Source organism: Vombatus ursinus, unplaced genomic scaffold (assembly GCF_900497805.2).
Source record: "Vombatus ursinus unplaced genomic scaffold, bare-nosed wombat genome assembly UNPS02014798.1, whole genome shotgun sequence".
Classification (NCBI taxonomy): Eukaryota; Metazoa; Chordata; class Mammalia; order Diprotodontia; family Vombatidae; genus Vombatus; species Vombatus ursinus.
In genome coordinates, this window is record NW_020954576.1 from 63,315,132 (window position 1) to 63,341,399 (window position 26,268).

At 38.0% G+C, this 26,268-nt stretch overlaps 1 protein-coding gene across 1 annotated transcript in view; it reads left to right on the top strand.

Moving 5' to 3' along the window:
* Positions 1-26,268, top strand: part of LOC114049937 (putative thiamine transporter SLC35F3) — a 527,549-nt gene that overhangs the window by 336,990 nt on the left and 164,291 nt on the right. The gene's annotated exons all lie outside the window — the stretch shown is intronic.

Genomic DNA, 26,268 nt, shown 5'->3' on the forward strand with positions numbered 1-26,268 from the left:
ACTTGATTTGTCCTTAGAAACAAATAGTTTTGCTCAAACCATCTATAAATAAACATTTATTAAGGACATCCTACATACCAGGCACCCTGTTAAGCAAGAATGATACAAAAACAAAAGTGAAATAGCCCCCATCCTCAAGAAGCTTATATTCTAACAGCGGAGAATGTACATGAGGCACCACGGTATACTGGAAAGAGTACTCACGTTGATGTCAGAGGATCTGAGTTCAAATCCTGTTCCTGTTACTACCTGTGTGATCTTGAGTAAGTCATTTTATTTCTCTTGGTCTCAGTTTCCTCTTCTCTAAAATAAGGAGTTGAGCTGTATGGCCTTTAAGTTTCCTTCTAGCCTGACCCATGATTTATAATCCTAGTATGACTGTATACAAAGTGAAAAGAAGAACATTTGGGAGGCAAGGTACCAGCAGCTGAGGTGAACACAAATGACTTTGCATTGGGAAGCTTAAGGTGAGCTTTGAAGGAAACTAGAGATTCTATGAGGTGAGGATGAAGTACCTTCTAGGGATGAAGGACAACCAGTGAAGAGGCACAGAGGTGAAAGATGTAGTTTCACGTGTGAAAAATAGCTAGAAGACCAATTTAGTTGGACCAAGGATTGTGTGAAGGGGAATATGATAGGGCTGGAAAGGTAGGTCAGGGATAGGTTACAAAGAATTTTAAATGTTTGTTTTTTAAGCCATTTGTATTTCATCCTACAAGAACTAGGGAGCCATTGTAGTTTATTGAGCAGAGTGTGTTGGTAAATGTTTAAAACTGTCTCTCAAAAAATAATAATAATGTACCCGTGACATTAGGTGTAGATCTTTGACTGAGTCTAAGTTTTACAGATCCTTTTACTAAGGGGATTTTTTCTGTGAAGTTTGGGTTCAGTCAAAGGGACATACTTGAGGACCTAGAAGGCCACATGTGGCCTATGAACCTTGAGGCCACAGGTTCCCCACCTCTCCTCTAGACAATAAAAAAATCCAACAAATAAGTAGCATTTGCTGACTTATGAGCTATAAATGCTTACACTGAAAATCAGCTATCACATGTGTCAGTACAAGTTCGCTCCAGTTGGATAGACCTACATTTTAGAGTATCACTTGGCATCAGAGTGTGAAGGGTGAATTAGGGCAGTTTGATACTTGAAGCAGGGAGGCTAATTAGGAGGCCATTGAAGTAGTCCAGTGAAGAGATGATAATAGCATGAAATTGAGTAGTGTCAGAGCATTCTATTTCTTGTTTTCATAAGCACCAGTAATATTATATCAACATTATTATTTATGCATTGAACTAAAAAGGAAGAGGAGAAAAATTTACCTTAGACTAACTATGGTCAACAAATCATGCAATGGAGGATGGAGCCAAGATGGTGGAGTAGAGGCAGCAACCTAGCGAAACTCTGCTAACAACTTTAAAATAACAACTTGAATTCTGCAGCACCAAAACCAGAAAGTTTTCTTGTCTAAGACAATTTAAGAGGCCAGAAGGAGACATCTGTAATTCCAGGCAGGGACTGGTGGCAGTACTGGCATCAGGCCTTGGAGGTGGCTACAATAGTGTGCTTCAGGAGCTCTCAGTCCAGAGATGGTAAGGGAGTCAGACACCTGGTCAGAAAGAGATTACAAGGGACCCTAAACTGACACTGGGAGCAGGACTGGGAACTGTTTGGCAATTCTGTTGCAGTGCTCTGAGTCACAGTTCTAGGGCAGAGAGGTGTACTTGTGGTCAGTCACAAAGGAACAGGGGCCTTCATATCAGTTCCACAGCAGAGTGGACCACTAGCACTTGTGTCTGAAGGGAAACAAGGGTCTTGATCACAGTTCTAGGGCCAAGATGAGTGCTAGCACTTACAGCTGCAGGTGAGTAAGAGACCTTTCTAGGTAAAGCCCAGAGTGCAGATCAGGAGAGCAGTGTCCACATCTTTTCCTGGATCACACCACCTTGGAAGCACCAAAAAATTTCAGACTCCCAGAAGTAGCTCTGAAAACAGTAACATAAAAAAGCCTAAAGGTGGTACAATGCCTCCTCACTCTCAGGTGAGCAGAACCCAACATCAACATAAAGTTCATATTTTAAAAATAGGCTGGAAAAAAAGGAGCAAAAAACAACAGCAACAAAAAAGAAGAACTTGGCCAGGCAGGGAAGATCAAGACACAAACTCAGAAGAAGACAACAATGCAAAAACAACTACAAGCAAGCCTCACCAAAAAATGCAAATTAGACATAAGCCCAACCTGACTTCCTAGAAGAGTTAAAGAAAGAAATAGGTGGTAGAGGAAAAATGGGGAAAGAAATGAGAGTGATGCAAGAAAATTATGAAGAGAATTAACAGTTTGGTAAAGGAGGTACAAAAAAATACTGAAGAAAATAACACCTTAAAACATAGGATTGGCCAAATGGTAAAAGAAGCACAAAAATTTACTGAAGAAAAAACTCTTTAAAAAGCAGAACAGACCAAATAGGAAAAGATGTACAAAACCTTACTGAAGAAAATAATGCCTTAAAAATTGAATGGGAGAAGTAGTTAGGTGGAACAATGGATAAATCACTGACCCTAGAGTCAGGAGGACTGAGTTTAAATATGGCATCAGACACTTGCTAGTTGTATGACCCTGGGCAAGTCACTTGCCCCTGACTGCCTCCAAAAATTTTTTATTAATTTATTTTGATTTATCAATAATCACTTCCATAAACTTTTGAGTTTTAAATTTTTCTCCCTTTGCCTTTCCTCCTCCCTCCCCAAGACAGCACACAATCTGATAGAGGCTATACATATACATTCCTATTAAATATATTTTCACGTTATTTATGTTGTAAGAAAGAATTAGAACCAATAGGAGGAACCACCAGAAAGAGGAAACAAAACAAAACAGAAGAAAAAAATAGTGAATAGCATGCGTCAATCTCCATTCAAACTCCATTGTTCTTTCCTTGAATGTGGATAGCATTTTCCATCATGAGACCTTTGGAGATGTCTTAGATACTTGCATTGCTGAGAAGGGCCAAGTCTATCAAAGTTAGTCATCGCACAGCGTGGCTGTCACTGTGTATAACGTTCTCCTGGTTCTGCTCACTTCACTCAGCATCAGTCCATAAAAGTCCTTTCCAGGTCAAAATTTTTTTTTAATTGGGCAAGTGGAAGCTAATGACTTCTTGACATGTTAAGAAACAATAAAACAAATTCAAAAGAATGAAAAATAGAATAAAATGTAAAATAACTCATTAGGAAAACAAATGATCTGGAAAATAAATTGAGGAGAGATAATTTAAGAATTATTGGACTACCCAAAAGTCAGGATCAAAAAAAGAGCCTAGACATCATCTTTCAAGAAATTATTAAGAAAAACTTCACTGATATCCTAAAACCAAAGAGTGAAATAGAAATTGAAAGAATCCACTGATCACCTCCTGAAAGGGATCCTAAAATGAAAATTCCCAGGAATATTATATAGCCAAATTATAGAGCTCTTAGGTGAAGGAAGAAATATTGTCAGCATCCAGAAAGAAATAATTCAAACATAATGGAGCCACAGTCAGGATCACACAAGACTTAGCAGTTTTCATGTTAAAAGAACAGAGGACTAGAAATAAAATATTCCAGAAGGCAAAGGAACTAGGAATACAACCAAAAAATAACCTACCCAGCACAACTGAGTATAATCCTTCAAGTAAAAAAAAATGACATTGAATGAAATTGAGGACTTTGAAGCCTTCCTAATGAAAAGATGAGAACTGAATAGAAAATGTGACATTCAAATGCAAAACTCAAGAGAAACATAAAAATATAAGCATGAAAAAGGTTAATAAGACTAAACTCTTTACATCCCTATATGGGAAGATGATATATGTATCTCCTAAGAACTTTATCATTTTAGGCCAGTTAGAAAGACTGTATAAAGACAGAGGGCATGGGTGTGAGTTGACTGTTTTGTGATGATTTCAAAAAAAACTAATGAATGTGAAAGAGGGATGCACTAAAAAGGGGAGGGAAGATAGAGGAAAAATAGAGAAAAAAATCATCTCACATAAAAGGAGTGTATAAGAAAGAGCTTTTACAGTGGTAGGGAAAATGGAAGAGGTGATGGGTAACAGTTGAACCTCACTCTCATCAGAACTGGTTCAAAGAGGGAAGAATATATATACATACTAATTTGGTTATAGAATTCTATCTTAACAGGAAGAGGACAAAATGATAAGAAAAAGGAAAGGGGGTATTAAAAGGAAGGATAAATTAAAGGAGGCAGTGGTTAGAAACAAAACAGACTTTTGAGGAGGGATGAGAGAGAAAAAGAGAGAGAGACAGAGACAGAGAGTCAGAAACAGAGAAAAAAGATGGAGGAAAATACACAGTAATCATAATTGTGAATATAAATGGGTTGAGCTCATCCATAAAACAGTAGTGGATAGTAAAATAGATTAAATACTGGAATCCAACAATATGTTGTTTCCAACAAAATTCTGTTTGAAACAGAAAGACACAGATAAAGTTAAAATAAAAGGCAGAAGTAGAATCTATTATGCTTCAGCTGAAGTAAAAAAGGCAGGAGTAGCAATCATGATCTCACACAAAGCAAAAACAAAAATGTACCTAATTTTAAACGATAACCAAGGAAACTACATTTTTGATTTAAAAAAAAAGGTACCACCAACAATGAAGTAATACAAAAAAAATTACAGCAAATTTCTCATTTCTCAAATATAAAAGGAACTGAGTCAATTTTATTTTAAAAAAAAGAGTCATTAATACGGCAGAAAAGAAAAATTATAAATGTTGGAAAGGATGTGGGAAAATTGAGACCCTAATGCAGTGTTAGTGGAGTTGTGAAATGGTCCGTTCATTCTGTAGAACAATTTGGAACTCTGCCCTAAGGTCATAAATACAGAGAATACTCTCTGACTTCACAATAGCATTACTAGGTCTGTATATCAAAGAGATCAAGGGAAAAAGAAAAATATCTATATATACAAAAACTAATTATATCAGCTCTTTTGTGATGGCAAAGAATTGGAAATTGAGGGGATGTCCATTGATTGGGGAATGGCTGAACAAGTTGTGGTATTATGACTGTGATGGAGTACTACTGTGCTTTAAGAGATTAGGAGGGAGGTGGAGCCAAAATGGCGGAGTAAAGGCAGGGACATGCCTGAGTTCTCCTCCAAACCTTTCCAAATAACTTTAAATAATTGTTCTGAACAAGTTCTAGAGCAGCAGAACCCACAAAAAGATAGAGTGAAACAATTTGTCAGCCCAAGACAATTTAGAAGGTCATGAGGAAAGGTTTATTGCACCAGGGTGAGAGAGGAATACAGTCCAGCTCAGGCTGCACCAGCCAAGACTGGTCTTAGCAAATGGGGATCAGGCCTTGGGGCAACTGAATCTGTGGCAGCTGTGGTGGTTTCCAGACCTCTCAGCCCACAGATACCAAAGACAACTTGGAAGGTCAGCAGAAACCAGGAGCAGGCCTTCAGAGTGAATCATCATCATCATCATCAGCTTCCAAAGTTTTCAGCCCACAGATGGTAAGGGGTTCAAACAACAGGTCAGAAGGAGATTACAAAGGTCTCTTTGCTAGCACTGATGTAGAACTCTGTTCCTTTGCCCAAACTCAGATCTAGGTTTCATTCATGGGTGGCAGTCCCAGGATGAAGAGGAGCAATAGCATAGCAGAGCTTACAGCCACAGTGGAACAGGGACCCTCCTTACAGTTCCAGAGTAAAAAAGAGTGCTTGTTGACAATCATAGGCAAGAGCACAAGGCAGGATCATACCAGCTTGGAAGAACTGAAAACTTATAGGACTCTAGAAGTATCTTGGAAAACAGCTGCACAAAACCCTGAAACTTGGGATACTGCACCTCCACCCTAGAAGTAGAGCCCTACTTTAACAAAGAGTTAAAAGTCAAGTAATAGGATGGGAAAAATGAACAAACAACAGAAAAAATTCTGACCATAGAAAGTTACTATGATGACAAGGAAGATCAAATCACATACTCAGAAGAAAACAAAGTCAAAATTCCTGCATCCAAAGCCTCCAAGAAAAACATGAATTGGTCTGAGATCATGGAAGAGAGCTCAAAAAGGCCTTTGAAAATCAAGTAAAAGAGGTAAAGGAAAAAATTGGGAAGAGAAATGACAGTGATGCAAGATAATCATGAAAAATGAGTCAACAGCTTGGTAAAGGAGACACAAAAATTACTGAAGTAAATAACAACTTAAATAACAGATTAGGCCAAATGGTAAAGACAGTAAAAAAGTCAATGAGGAAAAGAATGCCTTTAAAAGCAGAACAGGCCAAGTGGAAATAGAGGCACAAAAATTCACTGAACAAAAAAAAACTCCTTAAAAAGCAGAATGGGCCAAATGGAAAAGGAGGTCCAAAAGCTCACTGAAGAAAATTATTCCTTAAAAATTAGAATTGAACAAATGGAAGCTAACAACTTTATGAGAAATCAAGAAACAATAAAACAAAACCAAAAGAGTAAAAAAACAGAAGACAATGTAAAACATCTCATTGGAAAAATGACTGACCTGGAAAATAGATTTAGGAGAGATAATTTAAAATTATTGGACTACATGAAAGTCATGATCAAAAAAAAGACCCTAGACATCACCTTTCGAAAAATCATCAAGGAAAACTGTCCTGATATTCTAGAACCAGAGGGTAAAATAGAAATTGAAAGAATCCATAGATTTCCTCCTGAAACAGATCCCAAAATGAAAACTTCCAGGAATATTATAGCCAAATTCCCGAGTTCCCAGGTCAAGGAGAAATATTGCAAGCAACCAGAAAGAAAAAATTCAAGTATCATGGAGCCACAGTCAGGCCAACAAGAGATTTAGTGGCTTCTACATTAAAGGATAGGAGGGCTTAGAATATGGTATTTCATAGAGGAAAAGAAGTCTACAGCTCTACAGAGCTCAAAGAATTACAACCAAGAATCACCTGCCCAGCAAAACTTGAGTATAATCTTCAGGGGGGAAATGGAAATTCAACAAAATAGAGGACTTTCAAGCATTCTTGATGAAAAGACCAGTACAGAATAGAACATTTGATTTTCAAATACAAAACTGAAGGTAAACAGGATAAAAACAAAATAAAAAGGTAAACAGGAAAGAGAAATCATAAGGGACTCAATAAGGTTAAACTGTTTACATTCCTACATGAGAAGATGATACTTGTAACTCATGAGAACTTTCTCATTATTAGGGCAGTTAGAAGGAGTATATATAGATAGAAGGCACAGATGTGAGTTGAATATGAAGGGATGATTTCTAAAAATAATTAAGGGGTCAGAGAGGAATGTACTGGATGAAAGGGAAAAGAAGAGATAGAATGGGGTAAATTATCTCACATAGAAGAGGTTGAAAGAAGCCTTTACAGTGAAGGGGAAGATAAGGGATATGGGGGGAGAGAATGAACCTTATTCTCATCAGAATTAGCTCAAAGAAGGAATAACACACACACTCAGTTGGGTATAGAAATCTATCTTATCCTACAATAAAGTAGGAGGGAAAAGGAATAAGAGAAGGGAGGTGTATTATAGAAGGAAGGACAGATTTGGGAAGGAGGTAGAAATAAAACACTTTTGAGGAGGGACAGGGTGAAAGGAGAGAGAATAGAATAAACAGGGCAGGAGGGAAATAGGGTGGAAGGAAATACAGTTAGCAATAGCTAATTAGTAACTGTTTTAATAACACTAACTAACTAACTGTGAAAAAATTGAAGCAAGTTTCTCTTATAAAAGACTCATTTCCCAAACATATAGATAACTGTCAAATTTATAAAAATAAGAGCCATTCCCCAATTGCTAAATGATCAATAATATGAACAGTTTTCAGACAAAGCAATCAAAGCTATCTATAGTCATATTTTTAAAATGATCCAATTCACTATTGATTGGAGAAATGCAAATTAAAACAATTCTGAGGTACTATCTCATACCCATTAGATTGGCTAATAGGGCAGAAAAGGAAAATGACACATGGTGGAGGAGATGTGGGAAAAAATGAGATATCAGTGCACTATTGGTAGAGTTGTGAACTAATTCAACCATTCTGTAGAGCAATTTGAAACTATGCCCAAAAGGCTATAAAACCATGCATTCCTTTTGATGTAACAATACCACTACTAGCTCTATATCCCAAAGAGATAAAAAACAAAAGGGAAAAGGACCTATATTTATAGCAGTTCTTTTTGGGGCAAAGAATAGAAAATTGAGGGGATGCCTCAACAATCTTTGAGCAAATCTGGGGAAAAAAAGATAAAGAGAGGGAGAAAAAGGAAGTTGTTAATGGACAGTTAATTTCTAATAATTTGAGCCAACCCAAAATGAAATGATTGCTTCAAGAAGTACTGAATTCCAGGGCAGCTAGGTGGCGCAGTAGAAAGAGCACCAGCGCTGAAGTCGGGAGTACCTGAGTTCAAATCTGGCCTCAGACCAAACACTTGACACTTACTAGCTGTGTGACCTTGGGCAAGTCACTTAACCTCAACTACCTTTTAAAAAAAAACAAAAACAAAAACAAACAAACAAAAAAAAAAGAAAAGAAATACTAAATTCCCCAATGTGGATGTCATAAAGAAGATACTGGATGACTATTTGTCAGAGAGGGGCAGCTAGGTGGTGCCATGGATAGAGTGCTCAGCCTGGAGTGGGGAAGAATAATCTTCCTAAATTCAAATCTGACCACAGACACTTACTAGCTATGTGACCCTGGGAAAGTGACTTAACCTTGTTGCTTGTAAAATGAGCTGGAGGAGGAAATGGCAAATCATTTCAATACCTTTGCCAAGAAAATCCTAAATGAAGTCATAAAGAGTTGGACATGACTGAAAAATGACTGAACAAGTTGTCCAGGACATTATAGAACAAATTCCTGACCAGATAAGCCTTGGACTAGATGATCTCAGATGTCCTTTTAAACTCTTAAGTTACTATGGTTCTGTGACCATGGTAGGTTTTGGACCTAGCACATTCCATATGGATTTTTCCTTATGTACATGTGGCCTTTTCTATCCCTATGGGAAATAGTTCTGGAAGCATGTCCCTGGAGTACCCATGTTTAGCATTACGTTATACCCCTTTATATTTATAAAGAGCTTTAGAGTTATATTTGTTAGTTACATGCCCTTGTAGTGCAATGACATGATGAGTCATAGCAGCAAAGAGATCAATTTGAGCTCAACATTTTTTAAAAAATCCCTAATAATGAGAACCATCAAAAAGTGAAATGGGACTGCCTCAGGAAATGTTGAGTCCTTTAAAATCCCTTTTTACCTATGATTTTAAAAAAACTATATTGTTCTATCTAAAGTTTCAGGGCAAACTCATAACAAAGTTAGTATTCCTGGGCTTGGCTAGCCAATTAGTCCACCTCTGAGCTAAAAAGAAGCACAAACCACATAATCCCTAATGACAAAGATGAAAGGAACTTTAGGAAGTTGCTTAGTTGTTCTGGATGCAGGTGGGACAGGACCAAGGATGTGCTGGATAGATCCAACTTTAAAAGGCTTGGATTGTTCAGTCTTCAGTATGAGCAGAAATGTGCAATCACAACAAATAAAGACTTGATTTATTGTTGTTGGTTGTCTAAACTTCAGAAAGTGTTAATAATGCAGATTAAACTTAGGTGTGTATCCATACTTCTTTTTCCTGCAGAGTAAAATTGTTAAACATTTCCCAAAACAGCCCTGTATTGCACTATAAACATTGCTTTAGCTCAGGAGAAGTGCATTAGAAGCTCAGAGAATGAAGTCATCACTGAGGTCTAGTGACTGTAGTCTAATAATGATGATGATAATAATAATAATAACAATAATAATAACCTTTAAGGTTTATAAAGTGCTTTATATCCATTATCTTGTTTAAACTTACCAAGATTCCTGTGTGGATCCTTGTGGGCTGCAAATTGCCTTAGAAAACCACAAATAAGCATTAACTATGTCTTTTTTTAATTTTTATTTAGTTTGGTAAACATTTACCAATTACATCTTACTCTAGTTGAAGGTCATCAGTTTGACACCTCTGACCTAGAGCATCCTGGCTGTAGGTCTACCCTTAATAATCATTAGGCAAAGACATTCTCTCCCCTTTCTCACCCAATTACTCCAATACCAAATCAACCCTGACACCCTGATCTCACAGAGTTATTTGGATGCATTTGGCACTTACCTTGGTAGCTGTGTCCACAACTCCCATTTTGTTGGTTGCTAGGTGCAAGAATAGACCAGTTGGCTCAGGAAGCAAAAAGTTATCAGCCTGGACATGTTTGCCATCCCATGCTACACAGACAGGAATGTTGAAGGCAGAATCCCCACCCTCAGCTTCTGTGTTCTTGGCAACACTTCACTCTGAACAGATGTGATTCTTGTTCTAATAGGATGCAGTTTCTAGCAGCTGTCCAGGCTCTGTGGTTTAGGGTCTGTGGAGGTCCCATGAGGAGGAGGGAAACACATCTCCTAGAGTCTAATTAACTGATGTCCAAGTGACTCTCTAGGCATTCTGAACCCACTTTGACATTCTCCTCATCTAGTCACTCATTTATTCCAAACGTAGCCCTCTCCAAAAGAAAGTGGAAGGAGAGAGAGAGAGAGAGAAAGAGAGAGAGAGAGAGAGAGAGAGAGAGAGAGAGAGAGAGAGAGAGAGTGAGAATGAACAGACATATCTTATGGACAAAAGTTTCACATAGTAGCATGATGAAAAAAATAGGTTAGTCACACAATACCTGGGAAAGACTGAAAAAGTTATTTTGCTATCTTGCGTAGTTATCTGTACTTGGAAGTATGTGGAGAGTCTATGAATTATTCTTTCCAGATGTAGAAGGCAAGCTGTCCGGTGCCTGAGAACCAATTTCTTTGTGATCATTATGTTCGTTTTGGAGCATTTTCTCTCCTATTGAAAATACAAATGCTGTACCATGGTGAAAGCTGATGGATGGTGAAGACCTGTTTATCAGTTAAAAATCCATTTGTTGGTTCCTGCAGCTGATCTAGGTGATTTCTGGTCATTTAACACACTGCTTGCCACCAAAACAATGCCTTGGGGTTGGATTTTTGTTTATTTTATCTTGTTTTGGGGGTTTGTTGTTGTTTTACTATTTATTACTGTGAAGAACTGTGGGACTATGTTGATATTGCAAAACAGTGAATAAAATAAAGTCGTCTGCGCTTTGAATATTGAACCTAATGAAATTAGCTTCATTTTTGCTCTTAATCTTTTAGTTAAATAGATCCAGTAAAGCTCTCTATGTGTTTTTGCTCTGACTGTGCCTTAAATTAAAGTAGGATATTGCCAGGAATTTGAGCAGAAGATATTCGTGAAAGGTTAGGTTCTTACAGAATCTCCTGTGAGTCAGTGGCAATACTCTTACATGGGTTTAAAATCTCATAGAATAGATAGAACATTAAAGCTGAATTGGGCTTTAGAAATCATCTGTTCTAACACTAACCCAAATTCAGCTCAGTTCCTGATTTGCCAGACTGCTTTGCCACCTCTGCTCAGGTGGAGATGCCACCATTCCTGAAGCTTTGTCCTCTGATTGGTTAGTTCCTCTTTGGAACCTCCCTTTGAGGAAGCACCCATGCCATCCATGCTCACTTCTAACCAGGTACAGCTCCTGATTCTCTGATTCAGTTCCTTTTCTTTTCTTTTTTTTGTTATTTTTATTATCTGACCTACTAGAATGCAAGCTCTTTGAGAACAATGACTGTCTTTCTTTTTGTTTATATTTGTATTCTCAGAGTTTAGAACAGTATCTAGTCCATAGTACACATTTAGAAAGTGCTTTATCCAATCTAATCTAATCTTAATTTTACAGATGGAGGAATAGAAGCCTAGAGAGGAGAAATAATTTACTGAGAAGTTCAAAATTTGCAAAAGGATTTAATTATTTTTTAGGCATGGGGGCTATTATTTTGTTTCCCCAAGACTTCTATGAAGACTCACCCACCACTTGTGCATGACAACAAGATCCTATCATTATTTGTGTATCAGCCTCTTAACCTCATGTTCTTCTCTACACCTTTGTCAGGATATCCCATCAGAACTAGGCATAGAACTAGGCATCCCGGCATCTAGGATGGAAAAGATCAGAAACTTGATTCTAGTCAGCCCCACAGAATAGAGCATAGGCTGCAGTTCTAAACACAAAAGAAAAGCCAGAGGACTTTGCATAATCTGAGTATACAGTAGTGCAAAATATGAGGCTGATGCTAGGCAATCAGTTCAAAGGCAAGGTAAGAGGTGAGTCACCTAAGCTAAGTGAGTACCAAGCACAATCCAAGAACTACTTGAAAAGTGTTGAAGCAGGCAGGGACAAGGCAGTTGAAAGGTACAAATAATGGGCAACTGGTGGAGGAACAAAGAGGTAAACAGACATCTGTAAATTTTAGCAGCACACATTAGAAACTCAGCTTCTGGCGTTCATGGCTAGGAAATCCAGACACTGGGGATTGTGGGGCGGGGCAAGAGCACTGAGGTTTGTTTGCAAGGGATGAATCAACACTTAGCACAGTGACAGGCACATAAGTGCTTAATAAATGTTCTAGGGACAGCTAGGGGGTGCAGTGGATTGAGCACCAGCCCTGAAGTCAGAAGGACCTGAGTTCAAATCCAGACTCAGATCAAACGCTTGACACTAGCTGTGTGACCCTGGGCAAGTCATTTAACTCCAATTGCCTAAAAAAAAAAATGAAAAATAAAATAAATGTTCTATCTGTCTGTCTGTCTAATTATCAATCCACTGAGGCTAGTTTACCAGTTAGAACAGAAAACCCGACTTGTTGAACTCTGAAGCTACCGCAACAAGATTCTTCTATCCAATGCCCTTGCTTCATTATCTTCATCAAATTATCATAGAATACTTCATTTTGATCTCTCCTTTGCCATTAACACATACTATCTTCTAAATAAATTGTAAGCTTCTTAAGGGCAGGAACTGTATATACTGGGTTTTTCTCCCATCTTTGTATTCCTGAGCTTAATATGGTGCCTTGAGAGTAGAAGGCCCATATTAAATATTTACCGAATTGCGTAAGGCCAGAATTGTTCCTCAAGTTTGGCAGCTTCTATAGGGAGCTTGTGGATGGAGGGTAATTTGGCACATTACACAGTGTTGAACATAGGAAAAAAGAATTCCGACATTCTCACAGATCATTATAACCCCTTTCCTTATGAGCATATACTGATTTGAGTTTTATGTTTCTATCTCTTTTCTATCTCTCTGTGTCCCTGTCATTGTCTCTATCAATATCTATCTATCCATCTGTCTGTCTGTCTGTCTATCTCACTCTTGTACTCTTTCTTGCTTTTGCTCTCGCTCTCACTTTCATTAACCAACAGTCTATAGCTATGTTCTATTTTAATAGTCATCAGCTAAATATCCATTGAGGATGTCCACAGCCTCAGTGGCATATCCCCGTTTCTTCTCCTTCCTCATCTATGGTTCTGCTTTCATTCTCCTTCTCTTTAGGGATGTGTATGTGTGTATATAAAACTAAACACACTGACTACAAAATAACAAGACATCAAAGTTGAACACAATTTGAAGAATTCATCTAATCAAAGTGGTCTTAACCTGGTCTGTGAATTTAAAAAAAATTGATAAGTGTATTAGTTTGCATTGAAATCCTATGCATTTGAAAAGAGGTCTATAGACTTCAGCAGAATGCCCAAGCAGTCTATGACACATAAGCAATGATTTAGAACCCTTGCTCTACTCTAAGGGGAGCTAAGTGGCTCAGTAAATAGAGTGTTGGGCCTAGAGTGAGGAAAACCTAACTTCAAATCCAGCCTCAAATACTTATTAGCTGTGTGACCCTGGGCAAGTCACTTAACCCTTTAACCCTGTTTGCCTAAGTTTCCTCATCTGTAAAATGATCTGGAGAAGAAAATGGCAAACCACTCCAGAACGTTTGTCAAGAAAACCCCAAATGGGATCATGAAAAGTCAGACAAGACCGAAAATGACTGAACAACAATAACAGGTCTAGTCAAACCTGTTCCTGAGTAAGAACCACCTGTGCAACTTATTTGACAATGATTATCCAGACTTTGCTTGAAGAAGTCCCAGTGATAGGAGCTCACTGCCTCCTCAAGCAGCCCATTCCACTTTGGGGTAATTTTAAGGCTTAGGAACTTTTTCTGCACATGGAACTTAAAGTTCACCCATCTGCCACCCTTCTCTCTCAGCTCTTGCCCTCCAGGGCCAAACAGTAAGTTAAATCCTCCTCTACATATTTGAGAATAGTTATCATGTACCTCCTGAGTCCTCTCTTCTTCTGGTTAAACATCCCTGGCTCCTTCAGTCAGTCCTCATATGGTATGCCCTTACTCCCTCCAACTTTCAATTCTCCAGCTTGTCCATTGTCCCTAAAATGTGGCATTCAGAATTGCACCCAATAACCCTGATATGGCCTGACCAAGGCAGGGTCCAGTGGGACTACTACAATCCTGGGCCTTGATATTTTGCCTCTCTTAATGCAGAATAAGATAGCATTATCATTTTGGGCTTCCACCATTGACTTATATTGAGTTTGTAATCCTTTCAGACCCCCCAGATCTTCTTCATTTAGCTTTTATCTATCCACAAAATGCATTGTGTGCTTTCTGCTATTTGTTTTCTTTACTTAGTCCCATTTTGCTGTTGGAGAATATAATGGTAAAAATGTGAAACTCATCCATTCATCGTAATTTAATTTTATATTATAAGGAGTAGTAATTAAACATCCCTGTCCATTCCCCAACCACAATTAATCCATAAAGGCAGAAATTAAGAAGAATTAGTGATGAGGAATAAAATCATAATTGATGCCAATGTAAAATTTCTAAGCTTTTTGGCTTTAGGTCACCTTATAAAAGTTGCACAATAATTTAGAGAAAACATGAAAAATTGATTTGGTGACTATGAACCTAGTCACCTCAGTCCTCTTTTGACATGAATTATTTTAATAGTTTCTTTGAAGGCTATGAGCCTAATGGTTTTACATGAGATGGCACCAAATGATCCTTAGACTATTCCCTTATAAAGAGGAACATTAAATAAAAATCTGTCACAGTGAACCATCCTTTTGACAGGAAAGTATTAACATTAACACTTTCAGGTAAAGTCTGCCTTCATGAATGAATGAAAAATATTTTAAGTACTTTCTACGATCCAGGCACTGTACTAAGTGCCAGAGGTACAAATTTAAAAAGAGACAGCCTCTGCCCTCAAAGAGTTTATATTCTTACAAAGGAAGAAAACACATAGAGAGACAAGGAAGAGAGCCTTGGTCTTGGGAGTGACAGAGGTGGTAAGTTGATACATAGGGTAGTCATTCGACACACTCTTTCCAGAAACAATGTTATTCGAGATTTGATTACTGTGCTCATAGTAAGAGATGTAGGGAAGCAGGGCAGTAGTGGCAGACAGAAAAAATGTTCAAGATGTGTGGCTGACTAGCTAGATAGGATGAAGAGGTGAAGCCTGGTCCAGTGCTAGGACTGACAGTAGAGGAGTGTCTTAGTCAGACTAGTTCATACTCAGTCATCAATCATCTGGGCTGCGGCCCTAGGAGAGAAGCACCAGTGATGAGTGATGAGTGAATTAACTTCTTCAGAGACTGGGGGACATGGATTCTGGAGGTACATGGTAAAAAAGTGTCAGGTCTGGAATGGCGGGTAGAGCAGGAAAATGGTAACACAGCTGATTGAGATGGGAGAATGAAAATTTTCTCAGAAGCACTTCTCTGGCTTTTTGGTAAATGGGACCTGGGAAGACAATGTTGTACAGTGGAAAGAACGCTGCATTTGCTGACAGAAGAGCTGAATTTGAGTCCTGTTCTACTCACTACCTGTGTGACAATTGGACAAACCTGTCCCTGTGCCTGGGACTCATTTTTCTCATTAGTGAAATGAGGTGGGTTGAACAAGGTGAGTGTTAAGAACCTTTCCTTCTTTTAATTCTGAAGAACAGTTATATTATGGAGAAGGGAAACAGATTTCTGAATGCTGCTGGGTTAGTTCTTTACAGTAAGACTATACTTTGAAATCCCAAAATATCTAATATGTCATGATAAAAGACAAAAAAAAGAAAGGTGGCCCAGTTGATAGAGTGCTGGGCTTAGAATCAGGAATACTCATGCTCATGAATTCAAATCCAGCCTCAGACATTTACTAGCTGTATGACCATGGGCAAGTCACTTAACCTGGTTTGCCTCAGTTTTCTCATCGTAAAAATGATCTGGATAAGGAAATGGCAAACCACTCCAGGCTGTTTGCCGAGAAAACCCCAAATGGGATCACGAAAAGTCAGACACAACAGAAAAACAACTGAACAACAATAACAACCAAAAAAAGAAAACTTTTCTCATTGTTCTATTTAGATTTTTCTGATTTTGTTTGTTTTTAAAAGATGAAATCACCTTTAAGAAATTTAGTGGAAAGAAGCAATATAAGAATAGCCAGGGTTGGGGTGGTGGAGTGGATAGAGCACTGGCCCTAGAGTAAGGAGGACCTGAGTTCAAATCCAGCCTCAGACACTTGACATTTCCTAGCTGTGTGACCCTGGTCAAGTCACTTAACCCTAATTGCCTCACCAAAAAAAAAAAAAAGAAATTAGTCGGGACATAGGTTGTAGAATAGAGATAAAACTCCTGGTTTGTAAATCTCAAAGACAATTTTTATTTCCATTTGAGATGTCTTTTGGACGAGCCACAAAGATGTTAGTAGGCAGAAGGTAAGAAAGGTGAGGTCTCTAATTAGGAGGCCCCTGTTGAGAAAAATTCACAGCAACCTCTTTTTGACTCCAGAGTTAGGAGAATTCTCTGAGATTAGAAGAGAATATTGAGGTGGCAGCTATCACCTTCATGTTTTAAAGTAGTCAAGAAGAAGTTTGGGAAAATGATAATCAGCCAGTAACTAAGGCTAAATCCTGGGGCAGCCTCATAGGTGAGTCAAAAATGTAGTTAAGCTTTGTTTGATAGCAGCAATGTTTAGTGACATAGGTTCTGATCTGTTATTTTTATTTTTGCTCCAGCATGTATATACTATTATTAATAAGAAGAAATGAAGGGTTAAAATAAAAAATCAAATCAACAAATACTGATTTCCTTTTCAGATTTAGGGAGGCAAAAGAGACATTCAAAGGAAAGTGATTAGGCCCACTTGGCTCTATTAGAATCTCAGCATAAGGAGAAATAGAAAGGGAAACAGTGCAATGCAGTTAAAAAAGAAAAAAAAAGTATTGTTTAAAAAAAAGCACTATATTTAGAGTCCAGAGACCTGGGTTCAAATTCTGACTCTGACACTCATCTGGTATGTAATACCTGAGACAAGTCACTTAATCTATTTAATAACCTTTAGTTTGCTTGGTTGTACTATGTCCTAGAGAAACAAAATCTTTGTAAAGAAAGTGCTCTATAAATCTTAAAGTATTAAAGTAGTGGCAGCTAGTTGGTGCAGTTGATAGAGTGCTGAGCCTCAAGTCAGGGAGACCTGAGTTCAAATGTGGCCTGATTTATTAGCTCTGTGACTGGTGAAGTCAAGCAACCTCTGCCTGTCTCAGTTTCCTGAGCTATAAAGTGGGATGATTATACTACCTGAACCCCCGTGTTATTGTGAGATTCAAATAAGATTGTATTTGAAAAGTGCCTAGCACAATGTCTGCCTGGAACATAATAAGTTCTCCTGTATAAATGTAAGCCCTAGGGCTGGGGACAGATCATGGAGGGCTTGGGTTTGGATTTTATTTTGTAGATAGTAGGGAGCAGTTAAAGGTTTTTGACAAAGCAATGGCAACTCAAACAATGTTTTGGGAAGGCTTAGCTGACAAAAACGTGGAAGATGAATCAGAATGAGAAAAGCACAGAAAGAGAGAGATCAGTTATTGGTCTAATCATTACACAGTAAGGTCCTTAACACTGTGGTAACCAAAAAGAAAGGAGGTATATGAACAGTTTCCTAAAGGAGCACTTGATAATATGTAGTGATTAATTGAATATAGGAGTTGAGGCAGAATTCTAAATCAAAGATTGTCAAAATTTCAAGACTAGCAAACTTGGAAAATCTTGATGTTATTAACAATGAAAAAAAGACAATCAAAAGAGTTAGCTTGTGAGAGAGATAAGGATTAACAGTTCACTTTTAAACATGCCTAGCTCCAAGTAATGGTGGCACATAGAAATGGAAATATCTAGCACACATTATGAAATACAAAAAAAAAATAAAGTCAGAACTAGAAAAGTGGAATTGAGAGTAATTCACATAGAAGTAATCGTCAAAACCACGAGAGTAGATGGTTTCTCCAGGAAAAAAAAATAGAAGAAAAGAGAAGGGTTCTAAAGACTGAGTCTTGGAAAACTCCTACATTTAAGTAGAAGAAGGAACATGAGCTGTCAAAGGAGATAGAGTAGAAGTCAAAAATTAAGGTAGTATGCCATGCTGGAAGGTGGGAGAAAAGAGAATCTCAAGAAAGAAGGGAAAGTCAGCAGTGTCAAATGATTCAGAGTAGTCAAAAAAAAAAAGACTGAGAAAAAACATTGACTTTGGCAAAGGAGTCACTGATGACATTTAATGGCAAAGTTTCAGTTAAACAGAGGGAGCAGAATTGGAATTTAAAGAGAAAATTTAGAGAGCAAATGAATGGTCATTGATTGGGGGGAGGGAGCATGGAAGAAGATCCCTGAAAGAGGGAAATGGCATGCAGTGTCTTCAGGGGAAATTTCTATTAGGGCAGGAGGATTATAGATGTCAAGCTGAAAGTGATCACAGATTCAGAGCTGGAAGGGACCATTGAGACCATCTAGTCAACCCCCGCATTTTACAGATAAGAAAATTGAGACCCAAGGAGGGGTCTCATCATCCAGTTCCACACACATAGTAAGCATCTGAGGCAGTATTTCAACCCAGATCCTCTAACCTCAGAGCTAGTGCTTTTCCAACTATACCATGATGCATCCCTTAGGGAAGAGAATATGAAACAATGCATGCAAAATACACTACAAGTCTTAAAGCACTATATAAATATCAGTCATTATTATTATTATTACCTTAATGATTTTATTTTTGTAGAAATTTCATTAATGAGTAGATCGTAATTCATATGCCTACTTCCCTCAGTTATTGAGGCTTGAGGCATGCCTATTATTTAAATCCCTATTCTACCACCTCTTCTCAATTGAAACTGAAATCTTTAAAAACTAGAAGGGGCCATAGAAATAATTTAGTTTACACACACTCCAACTTTACAGATGATAAAATTGAGACTCAGATCAAATGGTTTGTTATACAAGGACCAGGACTTAAATCTCTTGTCCCCTTTGGTCAGAAATCCCAATCTCTCTTAGAAGCATGTCAAGCTTCAGAGACATTTATCCATTCTGTCTGTGAGCCATATCTATACATTTAGATGACACCTATCTTACAGTGAACTGAATTGAATTGAAAAAGAGATATGGCTTTTGGTTTCATGATTTGTATAAATTAAAGCAGTGACCAATTCAACTCAATCCACTATTGTGAAATAAAATTCTAAAATGTTCTAGGTTCACCATCCTGAAGTATTTTGTAATATTTTGGCTTTGTATCCAAATGAATAGCTCCAGCTGTAAAATGCTGAAATATAAAATGGTTAGGAATTTAGGGCTGTGAGATAAAATGTCAAGATACAGATCTACTAGTTGAGAAAATAGGGAATCTATAAAAATTGATATTTTCCTAAGAATTAAGTAATATTCAGAATTCAATGGTACGTAAGATGTGAGAAAAATAGAAAAAGAGATAATTTCAATATTGCATCATCACCACATTCAACCTTTCAATGTACATTCATTCATTTCTTCTCTGTCTCAGTCTCTCTGTCTCTGTCTCTGTGTGTGTGTTTGTCTCTCTGTGTCACTGTCTCTGACTCTGTCTGTCTCTGTCCCTGTGTCTCTGTCTCTCTCTCTGTGTCTCTCTCTAATCTTAAATTATCATTGCTATCTCTGGATTTGGGAGAAGGGGTACAGGGGAATTTGGAGGTGGGTGCTGTATATGTGATTGCCATTGTAAAAAACAATTTATGTCATTAGTTAACCTCTCTGGCCTCAGTTCCTCATCTGTAAAATGAGGGACTTAAATTTGATAGTATCTAAGGTAGCTTCCATCTCTAATTTCATGATCCTATAGTGTATTTTTGTACTTATATTTAAATTTAATGAATGTTCTGTGAAACTTACTTAGATGGTTTGGCATTTTAAGAACAGTCCTATAGAGGCTACATCCTCCAGAACAGTGGACTCCATGTGGTATAATCTGTGCAAAGGCAGGAGACTGAATTCTGAATTCAGAGAAGAGCTAATTATGCATGGTAAAGAACAAGAAGGCTGGTCCACAGAATGCATGAAGACATATAATATATAATAAGACTGATTGGATATTAGTGGCAGGTGGGGGGAAGGGAAGAGAAAGAGGGAGAGAGAGAGAAAGAGAACTAAACAAAAGCAATGAGTTTTTTACAAATTTTTACAAATGTTGAGTTCAAGATGACTGTAGGAAATAGAGGTGGAAATATGCACTCACGAGACATAGTAAAGCTGAATATATAGGTTTTGGAGTTATGTGTATAGAGAAAATAATTGAATCATTGGGAATTTAATGAGAGAGAAGGATGTAAAGACAAAGGAGAGAAGAGGACACAGGAAAGAGTCTTTAGGGAAAACCCATAATTAAGGGATAATGATCTAGCAAAGACTGAAAAGGAAGAGTCAGATGTGAAATAAGAGAATCAAGAGAAGGTCAAGGGAGTAAAAAGCATCCAAGAATTAGTTGTGATCAGTTTTTCTTTGTGATCTTTGCACATTGCCCTTTATACAGTCAGATTCACAAAACCACTGAATATCAGAGCTGGAGAACTTAGAAATCTTCTGTCTAAACCCCTCATTTTATAGATCAATCAACTATTCAATCAACAAGTATTTATTTGTAAACTCAGGACTTAGCACAGTGCTTGACACATTTTAAGTACTTAATAAACATTTTTTTTAATTTGTTCAAATGATGAAACAATACCAGAGGGTCTGAGTGATTTTCCCAAGGTTACTTTACTAATGAGTAGCAGAGCCAAGATTAGAACTTGGATCTTTTCACTCCCAGGTCTTTCTAATTTAGTCCAATGGCATTTTCTAGTATATTTCACAGAATGCTCATTGCTACCACATAATCGTCACACCCTGTGAGGATTTTTCAGTCCAAAAATCGGTTTATAATATTTCATTGCATAATTGTCACATGATATAATTCTATTCCACACACCGCTTAAAAGGTAAACAGAGCAGCAATGTATTCACCAGTGGCATATGGATATACATTTATCTCTTGCACATTTTGAGCCTGTGAGCCTAGAATTCTCAGCACACATGCATTGTCAGTATATTTCCTAAAGCCAACTTGTGTGGTTTGTTTAGAGAGCTGCAGTACTAATGGTACTGTTGTTCAACCCAAAGAAGAGCTGTAGGTCAAGGGGATTGAGCAGGCAAGCAAAGCTGCCATGGGTAAGTCACGTGACACGGTAAGACTTGCACCTTCTCACTCTAGCTAAACTGTATAGTTCCTCTGCCAATGATACAGTTTAGTAATAAATTATTTTTAAGTAATACGGGCACAGTTTTTTTAAAAGATTCACATAATGGTTGCACACCATTTTTTTTGCAAGAAAAAATTGTCCTAGAATCTATGACAATTATGCAGTGAAATATGGTATTGTCTTTAGCTTGAAGAATTCCATAAAACAAACTGCCTGAGGTGAGCATCTCATCCCCTCTTTGTGTACACAAGGAAATCATGACAGCATTGTCAAGTTAGTGTCTCAGTGTTTCAGGGCAATTTAATGGCAAACTGGGGAAGAGAAGTTTATAAGACATGTGATGCAATAGATGGAAGGGAATGGAGAACTGGAAATACGCATCTTTTTCCTTATTCTGTCACTGTTCTTCTTTAACTTATTACTTAACTTCCTGTGTCTCAGCTTCTGAATCATTATCAACAAAATAGTGATGATGCCCTTCTTCCCCTTCCTCTAAAAGTGTTGAAATAACATTTTCATGTTTATTTCACTCCAAGAGCGATTATGTATGATCTCTTTATTTGATGACACTGTACACTGTTCCTCTTAGTTGGTTCATGTGTTCAACCTGTTGTTTGGAGAAAATTTGCTATAATAATTATATTGGTATTATTTGTAAAAAACAAAAAAACAAAAAAAAAGATTCTCAGGAGTGCTTTCTCTTGTTCATTCTATGTAGACAGCAGATTGTTATTAGCTTATAAGCATATAATTAAACCCAATGGTTACCATTTGAGTATGTAATTATAGTTGAATAGTTGTGATCGTCAGTTTTGCTTGATGTTGTGTCCTTATGAAATTGCTTTTTATTTCTTGTTTGTGTTGACTGTTTGCAAAGTGTGACACTCTCTGTGATATTTAACTGTACTGAGCAGTCAGAATTGTTAAGCATTGTGTTGTGTCAAGTCCTTGAGAGACTGGCTTAAACAGATCCTGCCTACCTGGCACTGCTGCAAACAAGCCTGGTCTCTCTGCCTGGTACAGTTTCCTCTCTGTCTCCCCTGGTGTGAAAGCAGTTGAAGCTGTGTTACAGGGTGCTTGACAGCATTCCTTCAATTCACCTTCCCTGTAGCTGCTATGTTTCAGCTTACCATCTCTTTGGGTATCCTGCTGTCTTCCCTTCTCTATTCATATTCAGTCCAACAATGTTCCTGGAGAAGCAAGCGTTGCTCCATGCTGCTAGCCTGGCAGTTTTCCAGGACTTCACAGATGATTGGCTCAGTTGGTTGGTGAGCTGTTCTATTGTGGTCAAGATTATGAGTTTAAACCCTAAAAGGGTAAATTAGTTTCCTCCAGGAAAAAAAAAAAAAGTTCCATGGCCTCTGACTTCATCCCTCATCCTGGCTAATTATTTAGTAAATGTAGATGCTTGTTGAGCCCATCACAATAGCACCTAGATGTGAAGATGTGGAAATATTAATATAACCAATATATACAATGGTGGAAAATACTCAAATTTTGGGAAATAGCATTAGATCGGTAGTAGTTTCTTTGTCAATATAATGGATCGTAAGATTTAAAGAAAGAAAGAAATTGTTCCAGGCACTGTGCTAAGTGCTTTACAAATATTATCTCATTTGATCTTTCCAACCATTCTGGGATCTGGGTGCTATTATTATCCCGATTTCACAGTTGAAGTGACTTATCCCCAGTCACATAGCTAGTTAGTTTCTGATCCTGGCTTTGAATTCTGGACTTCCTCACTCCAGGTCCAGTGCTGTATCCATTGTACCAAGTAGCTGCCTCATTTAAAGCTGGAAGGGACCTTAGAGAACCATACAGTGATCGTCTCACACATGAGAAAGCCAAGCCTCACAGAGGTCGAGATCATATGGAGGTCAAGTGACTTCCATAAAGTCCCAGAGATAGCAAAGCCAGGATTTAAACCCAAGTCTTTGGATTCCAAATCTAGTTAGCTCTCTTTTCACAGCACCAGAAGCAAAGAGAGGGCACATATATATCACAAAATGGAGATACATAAAATTTTTTATGTTTATTATAAGTAATAACATAAAATCAAGGATATGTATGAACAGAAAAGGTAAACTGATTATGTAACAGAAATGGGGAATAAGAGACTACCCACTCTAAATGAAAAGGATCAATGCATTTGGTAGATACTCTATAGAAAATCTACAGAAAGAAGTGGGTAAGAATCACATACAATATAAAGGCATGGAGAAGTTGCTACCTGCTCAATGGAAGTATCAGTACTGATGAGAACTGATATCCATCAAAGTAGAAAGGTAGATTGGCAACCTGCTCTCCTATTATTTAATGTAGCATCTTGCATACCATATGTGCTTAAAAATTATTTGTTGGTAAGGATAAAATTAGAAATATTATATTCCAAGGAAAAGAGGGGAAGGAGGTATGTAAGGGAAAATTTAGTCAGTAAAACAAAAGAAGATATCAATAAAATATACTTAAAAGAGAAATACTTTATTAAATAATATTGGAAATCAAGTGTTCCCATGGGGGCGAGGGACAACAGTTTCCATATGTTTGGTATGAATTCATTTTTATTTAATTTTGCTTTGGATTTAATTTTTTTAAAGAGAAGAAAATAATTTGACAACCATATTGAATAAAAATGAAAAGCTGTTTTTATATTCTTGGAATTTTAAAAAAGACTCCTATGGCCAACCTGAAAATATTATTCATTTTTAGAAAAATCATTTGTCATTTCAATGTGTTTACACACACACACACACACACACACATACACATACACACACATACACATTAGTGGCTTGGGTTACAATTGAGTTGAAATGCACTTCAGGGTGACAACTAAGTTAAAAATCCTGAATGATTTTAATGGAAATATTGGCACATGCTAAATAGTATAGCTATGGAAATTGTAAGGCAAAACAAAACCTCAGGTGAATTATGGGTAATGTCTACACTGGGAATAGTTCAGGGGCGTTGGGTAGAGGGAGGGCCTGAAAAGCGTTCTCTTTTGGTAAAAGTTTGCTTTTTTTAGGTCCTGATCTAAAAGGCTTAGAGAAACAGCAAAGCTTCTGGGAACTCGACATGGGGCCATGATTCTTATCCCTCCTGCTGCCACTGGCCTGACTGCCTTACCTTGGCCAAACCACATGGCCAGTCTAAAGCTCAGTGTTTGCATCTCTACAATAGGTTCCAAAATGCCCAGGGCTTCAAAATCCCTAGACATGAGAATGAATGAAATAACACTAGGAGAACTTGGACAACACAAGCATCCCTTGCTCCTCTCTTAACATGCTGGGATAATAGCAAAGCACTTTGTAATCACAACACTGGTGTCTCAGGAGTCTTGATGCAGTTTTAAGCTTTAACACCTTAAAATGAGGCAAGGTGATAAGGATAGTTGGACTTGTCAATTTTAAGCTTTAAGAGTTTTTAACTGTACTAAAACTTTTGGGACTCTGAAAACATGTTTAATCTGGGCACTCAATACTTATCTATGCATGCTGATACAATAATAAAATCACTGTCATCTAATAGTAGCTAACATTTATATAGCTCCTTAAGGTTTGCAAAGTTTTACCCACGTTAACTCATTTGATCCTCACAACAAGTCTGTGAGGTAGGTTCTTATTATCTTCATTTTACAGATAAGAAAACTGAGACACAGAAAAGTTAAGTGACTTGCTGAGGGTCACACAGCTAGTAAGTACCTGAGGCAAGACTTCTTGACTCCAAAGTCCCTTGCTTTATCCACTACAGAACCTACCAGCCTGTAAATCTTTGGCTAGCAGCTTGAAGACCTCTGAACGGAGGTGGTTGGTCACAAAATCTCTCTTACTCACTTGGCAAGCAATTGTAACAGGAAGCTCATACCTGAGGAGCTTTCACATGGAGAGTGGGACTCCTTGGGAAGAACTTAGGGAACAGAGGTGGGTTTCAGCTCAGACCCTCTCTCTACTTCTCTGTTCTCCCAGCTTCTTGTATTTGTTATTGCCCTTGACTCTCTGGAAGAGAACTTTATACAGAATAAGAAATGATAATGTACCACCGTTAGTCCTAAAGAAGGTCCTATGAACCTACAGTTTCATTTCCTTTGTATTCTCCTGTGAGATGTGATTTCAGGAATTTGCTTGAAGTATTGCTCACTCTACTAATCCCAAGTTGAAACTCTGTTTATCTATCTATTTATCTACCTATCTAGCAGCAGCAAAGTCACCTGGCTTAAATATTTGAAATAATAGATGTCCACCACCACCCCATTGGTGGACTGATCCCCTTTGAAAATTGGTCTGGGAGCGCTTGAGAAACTGCCACTCTCTTGTACAGAGATGGTGACAGGGGTGGGGTGGGGAACGCTCCCGCCCCTGTAAGGTTGCTTCCTCCTCCTTCTACAGAACCCAGAGCCTCAGGGTCACTGGGCTGGATATATACTTGCTCCTAAATGCCTGGGGTGGAGCAGGTGAGGCTGTGGGGTTGGAGTGAAGAGTGATTTGCCTGTGACGTTGTGGTTTACAGCAACCTTAAAGTAGGAGATTGTGTGACTGTGTGTGTGAGAGAGAGTGTGTACGTGTGTGAGAGCCCAAGGAGGAGCTGCTGTGCTGTTGCTGCAGCGAGAACAGTCAGGGTATCCAAAACAGGCAGCAGAGGGACGAGAGAGAAGAGAGAAGAAAGAGAGAAGAGGAGGGGGAGGAGAGAGAGAGAGAGAGAGAGAGAGAGAGAGAGAGAGAGAGAGAG